This window comes from Monodelphis domestica, chromosome 5 (assembly GCF_027887165.1).
Source record: "Monodelphis domestica isolate mMonDom1 chromosome 5, mMonDom1.pri, whole genome shotgun sequence".
Classification (NCBI taxonomy): domain Eukaryota; kingdom Metazoa; phylum Chordata; class Mammalia; order Didelphimorphia; family Didelphidae; genus Monodelphis; species Monodelphis domestica.
The window spans coordinates 10,938,852-10,951,582 of NC_077231.1; positions in this window are offsets into that span (position 1 = coordinate 10,938,852).

Genomic DNA, 12,731 nt, shown 5'->3' on the forward strand with positions numbered 1-12,731 from the left:
GTATATACTAAAACCAAAGTAGAACCCAGGTCCCCCTGACTTTAAAGTCAGATCATTATTCAGTATACTGGGTTACCTCTAATTCAAATAACAACATTAATTTTTCATTAAACTTCTCTTCTGATACCCCTAGGAAATATGAGCCTAGAAATGTACCTAAAGCCCAAGGCAGTGGAACCCAAGCTGTGACCCAGCCCAGCAAGCTGGAAGACATTGTGTAAGAGACTGAAATCTGTATGCTGTTCATTTGTGGACTAGCCTTGTGTGAAGTCCAGAGAAATCCATTAATAGGTTGGCTCCAGGGTGATGAATTCTTTTAGATAAAGAAACATTTGAAGACCTATTTGGGACTTGTAAAAGGTCTGGAGCTTCTTTGGTGGATTCTACTCACACCAGTAGAATCATGCATAGCCTTTTGCAGTGGATATGTATATTTAAATATACATATATAATGTATTGCATATATGTACATGTATACATACATATATACATGCATACACATACACACCTGTATGTGTGTGTGTGTGTGTGTGTGTGAGTGTGTGTGTATACTTGAGGCAGGAGTTGAAATTAGAGGGGGGAAAATAAGATAATCCATGCTGGCCAGGTTGAGAGACATTGTTTTCCTTCTGATGTATAGTTCCTATTCCCTGGTCATGATTTGGGGGGTGTTCAGGGAAGACTAGAACTTTAGGGCTACTCATTCATCTTTGGTGTCCACCTTTCACCCAACTCTCAGTAGTGGGTCCAAGAAACTGTAGCATACACAGTGACCATAGTTTATAAAGGGAACCCTTTCCTCCAAGGGTCATGAATTTTCTTCTCATTCAACCCATCCCATTAGTGTGGCTAGAATGCTCCAAACAAAGGCCACAGGTTAAGAGCTCTAGGAACATGACACAGAGCTAAGGATTACAGGTCCAGGGCAGAGAGACTTTGATTGGTTCCTGAGATAGGATAGACCAGCTCAGAGAGACAGGAAGGGATATGGAGAAAAGAGCTATAAAAGATCAAGGGCTTTTGGCATGAGTTTTCTGGGATTGATTCTTCTACTCCATTTGGTGTTGGTGGCTTGGGTAGAAGACACCTTTGTGGGTTGGTAAGACTCTTGCTCTGAAGAGACTGCCAGACTTCCATGTGGAGATTAGAACCCTGTTGGGGAGTGAACTGAAATTCTACAGATCAAACTTTAGGGTAGTAGGCTAGGAAATAAATTTTCTACTTCCTTATTTCTTTTTTGTACTATTGTTAAAAGCTACTATCATCCTTGTGACTTAAGAATTAATTTTATAAATGGTGACCACAATTGTTTTTACTAATATTATTTAACAAAACCAATTTCTAAGTATTACATGTAGCATTTTAATTATTACATATTACATTTATTTTCATTATTACAATAGCCTAGAAATACCATCTTGGTAATTAGGGTAAACGAGGTTGCAGATGACCAGCAGCCACAGATCCATAAGTTAATTAGGAGGGATGTCTACAACAAAAATAGGAATACAAAATGGGTAGATGAAGAAGGTACTGTGGAATAATATTGCCAGTCATCCTGACTTTTGTCCTGCACTGGATGTTAATGAATTTAGAAGGGAGAGAGTAAGACTGATGACTTTATTCAACTTTGCCTCACTGAAATCCAATATGGGCACAAGTCAAAACATTGCCCCATAATATCAATGGTCCTCTTATAAAAGAAAGACAATCAATAACTCCCTGATCACTGCTTTCCAATTCTACCCCTGAAGATAGTTTTCTCTGCCCATGTACTGAGGTAGGGAAGTTGAATGATCGAGAGGATCCAGCATTGTCCTAGATAGCAAGAATTATAATCTGAGTTATTGGCAACATAGTGATAAACAGCAGTTGGATGAACTGGTGGAAATTTGCAAAGGACAAATTTTACCTCAGTAGAAAAGGTCCTATAAATCTAAGGGACTTAGGATAAAGAATGCTATCCACATCCAGGGAAAGAACTGTGGGAGTAGAAGCACAGAAGAAAAATAACTAAAAAAATTAAAAAAAAAAGAACAACTGCTTAATCACATGGGTCAATGGGTATATGACTGGGGATGTAGCAATTATCAATAATAGGGAAATAGGTCTTGATCAATTATACATGTAAAACCCAGTGTAATTGCATGTCAGCTGGGGGGGGGGGAGAACATGAATCATGTAACTATGGAAAAATATTCTAAATTAATTAATTAAATAAAAATTTTCATTAAAAAATGTCCTACTAATTAGAACTCTTTAAAAGTGAATAACTAACTGGCATAGTAGAAAGAGGGCTGAGAATAGAATCAGGAACTCATCTTCTTGAGTTCCAATCTGACCTCATATACATAGTATCTGTGTGACCCTAGTCATTTAAAGTCATTTAACTTTGCTTGCCTTGGTTTCATCATCTGTAAAATGATCTTGAGAAGAAAATGACAAACTACACCAAAAGTTACCAAGAAAACCCCAAATTGGATCATGAAGAATTAGACACAACTGAAAAAGAACTGAACAACTGAAAATGGAATGGGTTGCCTCAGAGGCTGTCTTCTTCTTCTTCTTCTTCTTCTTCTTCTTCTTCTTCTTCTTCTTCTTCTTCTTCTTCTTCTTCTTCTTCTTCTTCTTCTTCTTCTTCTTCTTCTTCTTCTTCTTCTTCTTCTTCTTCTTCTTCTTCTTCTTCTTCTTCTTCTTCTTCTTCTTCTTCTTCTTCTTCTTCTTCTCCTTCCTTCTCCTCCTCCTCCTCCTCCTCCTCCTCCTCCTCCTCCTCCTCCTCCTTCTCCTTCTCCTTCTCCTTCTCCTTCTCCTCCTTCTTCTTCTTCTTCTTCTTCTTCTTCTTCTTCTTCTTCTTCTTCTTCTTCTTCTTCTTCTTCTTCTTCTTCTTCTTCTTCTTCTTCTTCTTCTTCTTCTTCTTCTTCTTCTTCTTCTTCTTCTTCTTCTTCTTCTTCTTCTTCTTCTTCTTCTTCTTCTTCTTCTTCTTCTTCTTCTTCTTCTTCTTCTTCTTCTTCTTCTTCAAAAAACCCTTACCTTCCATCTTAGAGTCAATACTGTGTATTGGCTCCAAGGCAGAAGAGTGGTAAGGGCTAGGCAATGGGGGTCAAGTGACTTGCCCAGGGTCACACAGCTGAGAAGTGCCTGAGGCCAGATTTGAACCTAAGACCTCCCATCTCTATGCCTGGCTCTCAATCCACTGAACTACCCAGCTGCCCCCTCTCTTTTTATTTTTAAGCTAAGTTTTGGAGTCTTGCATTCTTGCAAAAGGTATCCTTCCTGACCCCCAGGGGTACACCTCTTCACCCCCACAACACTGGTAGTTCAGATGCAAGACTCTTTGGGACTTTTTTCTCAGGAGAGACTCCTTGTCCTGGCTTGAGGGAAGTCAGGGAGGAGTGAGTCATTAGCCTCTTTCCCTGATCTAGATGGCTAAAAAGCATCAGTGACAAAGGAGAATTGTAATATTGCCAAGAATGGCTGAGCAGGCAGCTCCTAACACCTTCTACTCAGTATGTCCTTGTATATAAAAGAAACTGAATTTACAGTGCAGCAAAAACAGCAGGAAAAACCTTAAGAATACTTGCTGTTAAAATAGAAGAAATAATAACATCTTAGCAAGTCTTTCAAAACACTGTAAACAATACCCCCACACACTCAACACACCCCTTCTCAGGCCCCCAGCCTCCCTAGGAGGATAATCTAATGGAATTCATTCTGCCTATTCTGCCTTCTTCCCACAGTGTCACCAAACCATTTAAAGGAAAATGAGGTCTTTGTGTCTGAAAGGTTCATCTCACAGCTGCTAATGTGTTTTGGAGTTATCAGCTTTCCTTGGTTCTGTCAACACATCTTATGTGGGAGATGAGGTCTCTAATGGGTGCCCACAGGCAACCATCCTGAATCATCTTGGATTTGGAAAACCCAAGTGCTGGAATAGAAAGCACTTTGTATTTGGAGTCAGACAACTGAGTTCGTCTCCCAAACACACATACTCCATGTTTGACCTTGAGCAAGCCCTCCTAGTTCTAAGTCTCTGATTCTGTGATTTCCAGAGAGCTAGAGATGGGTCAACAAGTTTGTAAACATTTTGAAACAGGTTCCTTTAAAATATGTAGATTACCTCAGCTAAATTCTTCAAAACCCAAGACCACATCAGTCTGGAATACATGCCACTCTCTTTTCTATTTGATGAGTCCAATGATGTCAAAAGAGAAAGAAAAGCTGAGTCAGTGAATTCAGGATTTCAGTTTAGGATCTGTTGTTAGCATGAACCAGGCTCTATGCACTGGGGATATAAAAGCAGGAATGAAACACTTCCTCACCACAACAGGCTTATATGCCATTATAATGTAAGCTTCTGTCTAAAGCAAAGAGAAGGCAATATCTTATCCATTAATGTCTATAAGCATTCAATCACTCTACAAAATAATACTCATTGAGCATCTACTATGTGTCAGGTCCTCTGTTAAGTACTGAAAGCCAAAAGTGAAACAGTAATTTAAAGAGATTTTAGTCTATCAGCAAAGTCAACATATACACATATAATAAAAATATGTGTGTATATTATATATGTATATAATATTTAATCAGGAGAGGGATACAGTACAATCCTAAGGTCTCCACACAGAGTTTCATGCTCAAAACCCACACAGGGCTTAAGGCTCTGGCTACTCTGGCTGCGGATCCCTGGGAGTGCCACTGCATTCAAGAAACCATGAAAATTGGGGAGCTTATATACCTCTTGGGAAACTGACAGAAGTATAATTTTTTTTTTTAGGTTTTACAATGGCTACAAAGAAATGAGGAGTTCTAGACAGGATTATCAGGGAGAGGCTGTTGCCTTAAAATGAACACAAAAGGGAAAGATCCAATCAAGGGCTGGGCTACCTGAGAAATGACTTTTTGATACAACAGGAAAACTTATTGGGATAAAAAGGGTACTTAACAACTGATTGAATCTGCTAGTTCCACCTAAAGTGCTTTAAGGATTATTGTTAGTCTGAAACTCTCAGTCTGGAAAATTCTCATGTGACAAGATCAAACTTGAGGGTCTCAGATTCCACATAAATAACACATATACATGAAATTTCACTGGCACAGGGAACTCCCAGATTAGAAATCTCACACTATTGATGCAGATCATCATTTTCTCTGCAATTTATAATCTTGCACAGTTCCCTGGGTTACTGTCTTGCCCAATGACATACCACCAGTAGGTATCAGGCATAATTTGAACCTAGCTCTTTCTTGTTTCAAGGCTGACTGCCTCACTGTTATTAAAGAAGACATCATTCCCCTATTTAAAGTGCTTTATCCATTGACATCAATCTGAATCTCTCCATATATTAGTTGACAGTATAATAAGTGATAGTGGAATTTTTAAAAGATGCATTCCCTAGAGGTGAGCCCTCTCGTCTGTCTTCACCCAGCTTTGTTGGTACAATTTTTCATTAGGCTGGTACTCCAAGATTTTCCAACTCCACATGAATTGCTGAATGTGGGCTCTGTTGGCTCAGCCTTTGAGAGATCAAGGTCACCTCCACTGCTACTTTCACAATGTTCCTACTCAATCCAATTCAATTCAACCCACATTAACCATGCAAAACACTAGGAATCAAAAGACATAAATGAAATAGCCAACCCACCCCCATCCCCATCCTCAAAAAGATCACATTCTACTCATTGAAATAAATAATTTAGTTACTTTAGTAAGGTCAAGAAACTTTGATTTCTTCCATATATTTTCTCCCTCTCCAAATAGATAGAGATTTGTTTCAAAGGGTGTAATTAGAGTTTATAAAATTCCTGGAAAGCCTCTGTCCTTGGTGCTGACCCCTCTGCTCACTCAATTCTTAGAATATTGCTTCCAGTCTATTTTCATTCATACTTTAAGTCCTATAAGCATGTAAGAGAGCTGTTAACCACCACCTTCTCATTGTAGAAAGGAAGGAACTGAGGCCTAAAGGGTGAAAATCCTTGGACAAGGTGCTTCTAAGTTCAAAATAGCGCCAGATTCCCTTTCTTACAAACCTGTGTTGTGAAATGGAACATTTTTATTATGCAACATGACAGTCATGAGAATTCAATTCAATTTTCCAAACATTTACAAAGCTCCATTTTGAATCACAAAGGACTCTGGGCCTGGATATAGAAACCATCAGTTGGAGGCCTGGGTCCCCCACTTAACTAGATTTTCATTTAACATTCATCTGAGGATTCAGCTTCCACATCATCTGTTACCTTGGAAAAAACACAGAACTACTAAAATAGTCAGAAAACCAAGTCTTTAATCAGGAAAGAGATAGTGCTCAATATTCCACTGCCACACCTAATCAAGTGCCTAAAACCACACAAAGCCTAAGGCTCTGGTACTCTGGCAACAGTATCTCTGAGAGGATAACTACAGAATCCTTGGGGAATTTATATTCCTTTTGGGGAACTAAGGACATGGAAGTATGATTGATTGACATTACTATAGTCACAAAGTCCCAACTATACTAACAAGATATAAACAGGCTTGGGGCTGGGGTATCAGGGAGTGGCCTACTTACAACAGATGCCAAAAGGATGGTCCCTGCATAGGTGTGTATCTTCCTGGGAATGAATCTATGATACTATGGGGGAAACTTCTAAGACTAAAAGGGTACTTAGCATTTGCTTAGATAGGCTAGGCCCACCTAAGCTGGGATACTCAAGTACTTTAAGGTCTATTGTTCAGCTTGAAACTTAGCAGTCTGAGATTCCCCTTGGGATCTATTCTGGGGGGAAGAGGGGCAAACTGGGGGTTTCCAGATTTCAAGTTGACAAGTCAAATAAGTATAACACTTTCAGTGCCTACTTGTTTAAAGGAGGTGTCTACATTATACTCTTTCTTCACCTCTTCCTCCTAACAACTTGACATCTGGAGACCCCAAGTCTGCCCCTGTCCCCTGAGAACCCACTCTGAGGGAAGTCTCAGATTTGCCTATTTCAGACAGAACAGGAGACCTAATAAGTAGACCTAATCAGATGTTAGGTATCCTTTTGCTCTAGTAATTTCTCCCATTGTATTAAAGTCCTCTCTCAGAAGAGCCCTTGCTTGGCTGGACCCTTCCTTTTTGTATCCATTGTAAAGCATTAGCCTCTCCCTGATAATCCTGTCTTGGACTTCTTATTTCCTTGTAGCCATGGTAATGCCAATCAATCATATTTCCCTGTCCTTAGTTCCCCAAAAGATATATAAATTCCCCAAGTTCTTTTGTTCTAGGGAGAATCATCTAGCCAAGTGCATTCTCCCAGAGCCCCAGAGTGTTGACTCTGAGTAGTTTTTGATGCTTCACATGATTACTGAACCTATCTCTTTCCTGATTAAAGACTTGATTTTTCTGACTACCTTAGTAGTTCTGTGTTATTTCCAAGTTAACACTCTCATAATTCCTTGATCCCTTCAAAGTATGGCTCAGTTGCCATCTCCTACAGCAAACCTTTCCTGAAACTCATCCCCACCCCCAGTTATTAGTCCTTTCTTCCTTTTAAAAGAACTATGTATTCCTTTGTATTTACATGCTTGAATTTGTACTTGCAACCCTTTCCAGTAGAATTTCAGATTTCTAGAAGTACCAATTATTATTTTTTTATTTTTTGTAGCCTCCATTCCTAGTCTAGTACTTGGCATATGTCAGGGGCTTCATAGGTGTTGATTGAATTGAATTGAATTATTGCCACTACTAAACTCAGAGCTCTGTACTCCCTGCCCAGGAAAGAAAAGGTACAAATAAGATACAGTTCCTGCCTTCTTGGAACTCTAGTCTAGTTGGAAGATAACAGCCAGATAAAAATAACTGGAATATGCACTGCTTGATAAGGATATCAGAAATGTGGAAACAAAGGATTGTGTGTGGGGCTGAGGAGGCAGCTTGTTCCCAACAGTGGGTATTAGAAAAGATTTCCAGAAGGAAGCTCAAAAGCTCAATTGTGTTTAACCAGTAGAGTTAAGCTCATCCAGGAGTCAAGAATAGTGTGAAGTCTCAGTGGTGGGAGAGCACAAGGCAAGTTGAAAGGACTGAAATGTGTACAGTTTGGCTTGAGCACAAAGACAGAAGTATGAGAGGACTGGAAAGGGGTGTTGTCTACAGATCATGGAAAGCCTGAATGCCAGGCAGAAGAAAATGAACTTTATTCAGAAGATGACCAGAAATCTTTGAAGGGTTGTGAGCAGAGATATGACATAACCAAATCTATGAGTTTTTTAAAAATGATCTTTAAAAAATGCATGAAGCAAAAATTGGAACAGTGGAGCCTGGTAGGAGAGGTTCGTGGCCAAATTGAAGCGCCTGGGCAGGAGGGCTTCAAGCTGCAGAATAAATGAAATCAGAAAGGCAAGTTTGAGTGTTGGGAAGCTGGTGGAGGAATCCATTTGCTGGAAGGATAAGGTTTTGCCACCCTCTAAATCAATGTAGATCTTGGGTGGAAAAGGTGTTATGCTTTCCTGAGCAATCACTTCTGAATTATTATCCAGGGCCAAACTTATTCAAATCAAGATGATAACATTTTCTAGGAATGGTGGCAGAAAACTTCTCACCAATCTTATGAGCTTCATAATCACCTGTATTTGGGATGATTAGTTTTAGAGGAATAAAGCTCCAGCCTGAGTCCCTGTCTTTCCAGATGGAAATTTTGAAGTGGTTTGTCTGTATATGTGTGTGATTAATTTATAAGGAACAAGATCCCTATCTACTATTATTTCCTTAAACATTTCTTTTATTGATAGAATATCCCCAATCTGAAAGTATGATGGGTTACCAGACACATACCTGATGCGATGAAATGAAAGTAAACATTTCTACAGGGTAGGATCATTGATGGAGAGCTGTCAGGGACCTCAAAATCTATCAAGTGCAATTTCTCATTTTACAGATGAGGATCCTGAGGTCCAGGGAGATAAAAAGACTTTGACAAAGTCACACAGCAAGTAGAAGACCCAAGTCTCTGGCTCCAAATCCAGGATTTTTCCCAGTATACTACACTGCCTCTCATGCTTCACTTTTCCATTTAAACTAATCTACACCTTGACTGGTTTCAGAATCAATGAATCAAGAGCCAGAAGGGATCCAAAGAGGGTGTGCAGTCCAACCTCTTACCAAAAAGGAATTCTTTCTATAGCAGTCCCTGATACAAGTCCTGCAGCCTCTGCTTAAAGACAGTGAATTGTGTGGAACTCAACTTCTTATCATGATATCTACTATCATAATCAGAGAATGTTATATCTAGAAGAGATCTTAGAAGGCATCTGCTCTGATCCATTCATAAACATACACATATACCTTTCACAACAAAGGATTACCTCATTTTTACTTGAAGGTTTCCATGGATGGGAATTTGTTCATTATCAACATCATCATCACACCTTTTAACTTTCTTGTAGCCCTTTAAGGTATATAAAACACATATAGATATAGTTATAATCCACTTGGTGACATTCTGAGGCAGCTTGTTCCACTCCAGTATGTCCATTTAAAGAGACTCATAGAATATCAGCACAGGGGACAATGGGATAGGAAAAGGGGTACTGATTTCTGACTCAGCAGAATGAAATTCAAATCCTGTCTCTTGCTACTTGTTTCACCTTTGTAATGCTGGTTTCTTCATTTATAAATTGAGAATGCTGAACAAAAAGACCAATAACATCCCTTCTAGCTTTAAATCTCTGATTCTAGGACCTGCTGACTTCAGAGATTGTCTATCTAGCCCTGAGCAGGCTTGTTTGTATTTGAAGTCCCCAACAGGTCATTCTCCTGCTACTGTTGGCACACCTCTACTGATAGGGAAATCACTATCTTAAAAAGTTGGATATTTTGAAAAAGCCACCCACCCCTTCCCTATTGTACCCCCACATGCACACACATAACTAAGCAGTTCCATTCTTATTACTCTAATGGAAAGGCTAGAATGGACATGTTGAAAGATGTGATTGCAACTCAGAGAAGTCATTATGAAATCTTTCAATTAAAGGAAATTTTAATTACTCTAAATCCCACTGGCCCACTCTGGGTCTTCCTTATTCTGATAAGGTGGTTTCTGTATGTGTGTAAATGGGTTTCTTTCCCTTGTAGGATCCCCAAGGTCTACCTGAGTCTTCTATCTTTTCTTTCTGAATGCACTTGCACTGTACTCCCTTTGGTTGTCAAGGCTGCATCTCTCCCAGGGTGATGTTCTAATCCCTTTACAGACAATTAATTGGAAAGATTTGCCCAGAGGGTTATCCAGAGCATCACCTTAACATCCTAGACACTTTTCTCCATTTTTGCCTTAATCCTTTTATCTCCTTGCTTTCTAAGTCCTCTATTTTTCACAAAAGCCTACCTGAAGGAACAAAGGGAAACCATGCAGATGGTAGGCTGCCAAAGACCAGAAGACTCCTTTGAGACTAGCTGTACTATCCCCTCCCCAGTGACCATGATTTGTATCTGCTCATGAAGGATAAATGGTCCCTGGGGCCTTAGTGAAGTAGTTGCTTGCAATGACAGCCAAAAATTAATGTGAACCTTATATATCAAGAATGAGGGGTATTTGAGGGTCCTGCTATCTGCTACCCCATAGAGACCACAGCTAGAGTATTGAGGTCATGTCTAGGGTCTCCATTGTAGGTAAAGTCACAAAGAATTGGAAAAGAAAAGCTTAGCCAGGGAAGATAGAAGTTCATGTCCCTGAAAGGAGAGGCTGAGTGAGAGAGTCCTATAGACTCAGGCTTGTCCCTCTTCTCTGATTCTATCCTAGGCCCTAGAAGGAAGCCTAGGAGGAAGAGTTCAATACATATAGCCAGCCCAAACTCCAGTTCTATATACCTGCTGGATATTGTCAACTTTATATTCCATAGGCATCTTGATATGAACCAAATAGAATTCATTAGCTCTTCTCCTCCTAAACATACACCATTTGTTAGCTTCTCCATTTTTGTTGAAAGCACATAAATTCTTCTAGTTACTCATGCTTACAACCTATTTTCTGCTACTCTCCTCTTTCTCTTCTGATCATATCCAATAAGTTTCCAAGTTCTGTCAATTCTACCACCTTGATATCTTCTGCATCCCTCCACCCTCTACACTCATCCACTCATGACCCTAGGTCAGGACCTTGCCACCTCCTAATTGTGTTGTGGGGGGCTAGAGGTGAGACCCTGGGGTTCAGGATGGGTACCCTTTGCAAAAATGCAAGACTCCATAACTTAGAAATAAAAACAAAACTTTATTAATTTAGAAGTCATGTTGAATTTGGTTGGGAGGACAGCATAGATGGAGAAAAACTGCCTCCTTGAAAGGATGAATTCTGGGGGTTTTATACTTTATTTACAGCAGGTGCTACATGACTCAAGGAGGGTACAAATTCAGGCAAAAGTAGGGCGTTGGTCATCTGACTGGGGTCAGAGAGGTGTCATATCTCAAAGACAGAGGATTTGGCTGGGCATAGTTTAGGGGCCTAGGCCTAGATTACAACCCGATGATATCAGGACATAACCAGAATTCATACATCTATATCCATCTCAAAACCTAGGGGAGAACCAAGGGCAATAATTCTCTCAAGGGTCTGTCTTATCATTAGCCTTTGAAATTCCAGGGTTGCCATTTCCTCAGCATTAACAAGGAATGCAAGGAAGCAAAGGAATTTTCCTATTTACAGTTTGACTTGAAGTACTTCTATAATTTTGGGGTACAAGGTTCCATGCCACTTGGACTTTATCAGTAGTCTTCCCTGGTTCGTGTCTCCTCCCCAATCCATCTCACACATAGCTGTAAAACACAATTTTCCTAAAGCAGGAGTTTGACTAAGTCTCTCCCTAACTTAATACAATTCTAATGATTTATACCTCCAGGTATTAATATAACATAAATTAATTAACTAAAAATAATACAATATTAATTCTGCTGTGTGGCATTGAAGTGCCCGGTTATGATCCCAAGTATGAAACGGTACCCAACAATGTAACACACAAGAGGGATTTTATTAACCAAACTGCAGTTTGGGGCACAGCACTAAAATTTCTGGCCCCGAGTCTGGGGTTTGCAGGCTTTTTATACACTTTTGTGGTAGTTAGGAGTGCAAAGGAATTCCTGGGGTGGGGGGAGTGAACAGGAACTCCTAGGGTCAGGGGTGTTATCAGTTTCTGGCATATGTCAGGAGAGGGAGGGACAGGAACTACTGGGGTTTGGGGTCATTATGGCTCCTGGCATATGTTCACACAGGATATGGTATGGTAACTTGACTATAGGGGCTCTAGGGGCAGGGGGGCAGGGAGAAAATAGGTTCCTGGGCTGGTCCTTCAGCATCTAAAGCCAGTCATAACCTGACTCCAGTTGAGCTTTCCAGGTTCCTTAAATTTCATTCCCCCTCATATACTATAGGCTACATTTGACTCAAATTAGTTTATTTGCTCTTCTTCAGAACTCAAAACACCTCTTATCTCTGTGCATTTACACAGGTTGTCCTCCATCCCTATAATGTAATCTATTCTCATCTCCACTTCTAAGGATCCTTAGCTTGCCTAAATCCTCATCGTGAAGACCATTTTCTACAGGAAACATTTCCTGATCTTCCCCATCATCAATGTTTCCCTTATATTACTTTGTAAATTCTTAGAATTTGCAAACATTGCCTATACTTTATTCCTTTACAGAATAAAAGCTCCTTGAGGTTAGGTACTATGCTTGGTGCAGGACTTTACATCCAGAAAGTATTCAACAAGTAATCTGACTTCAAAT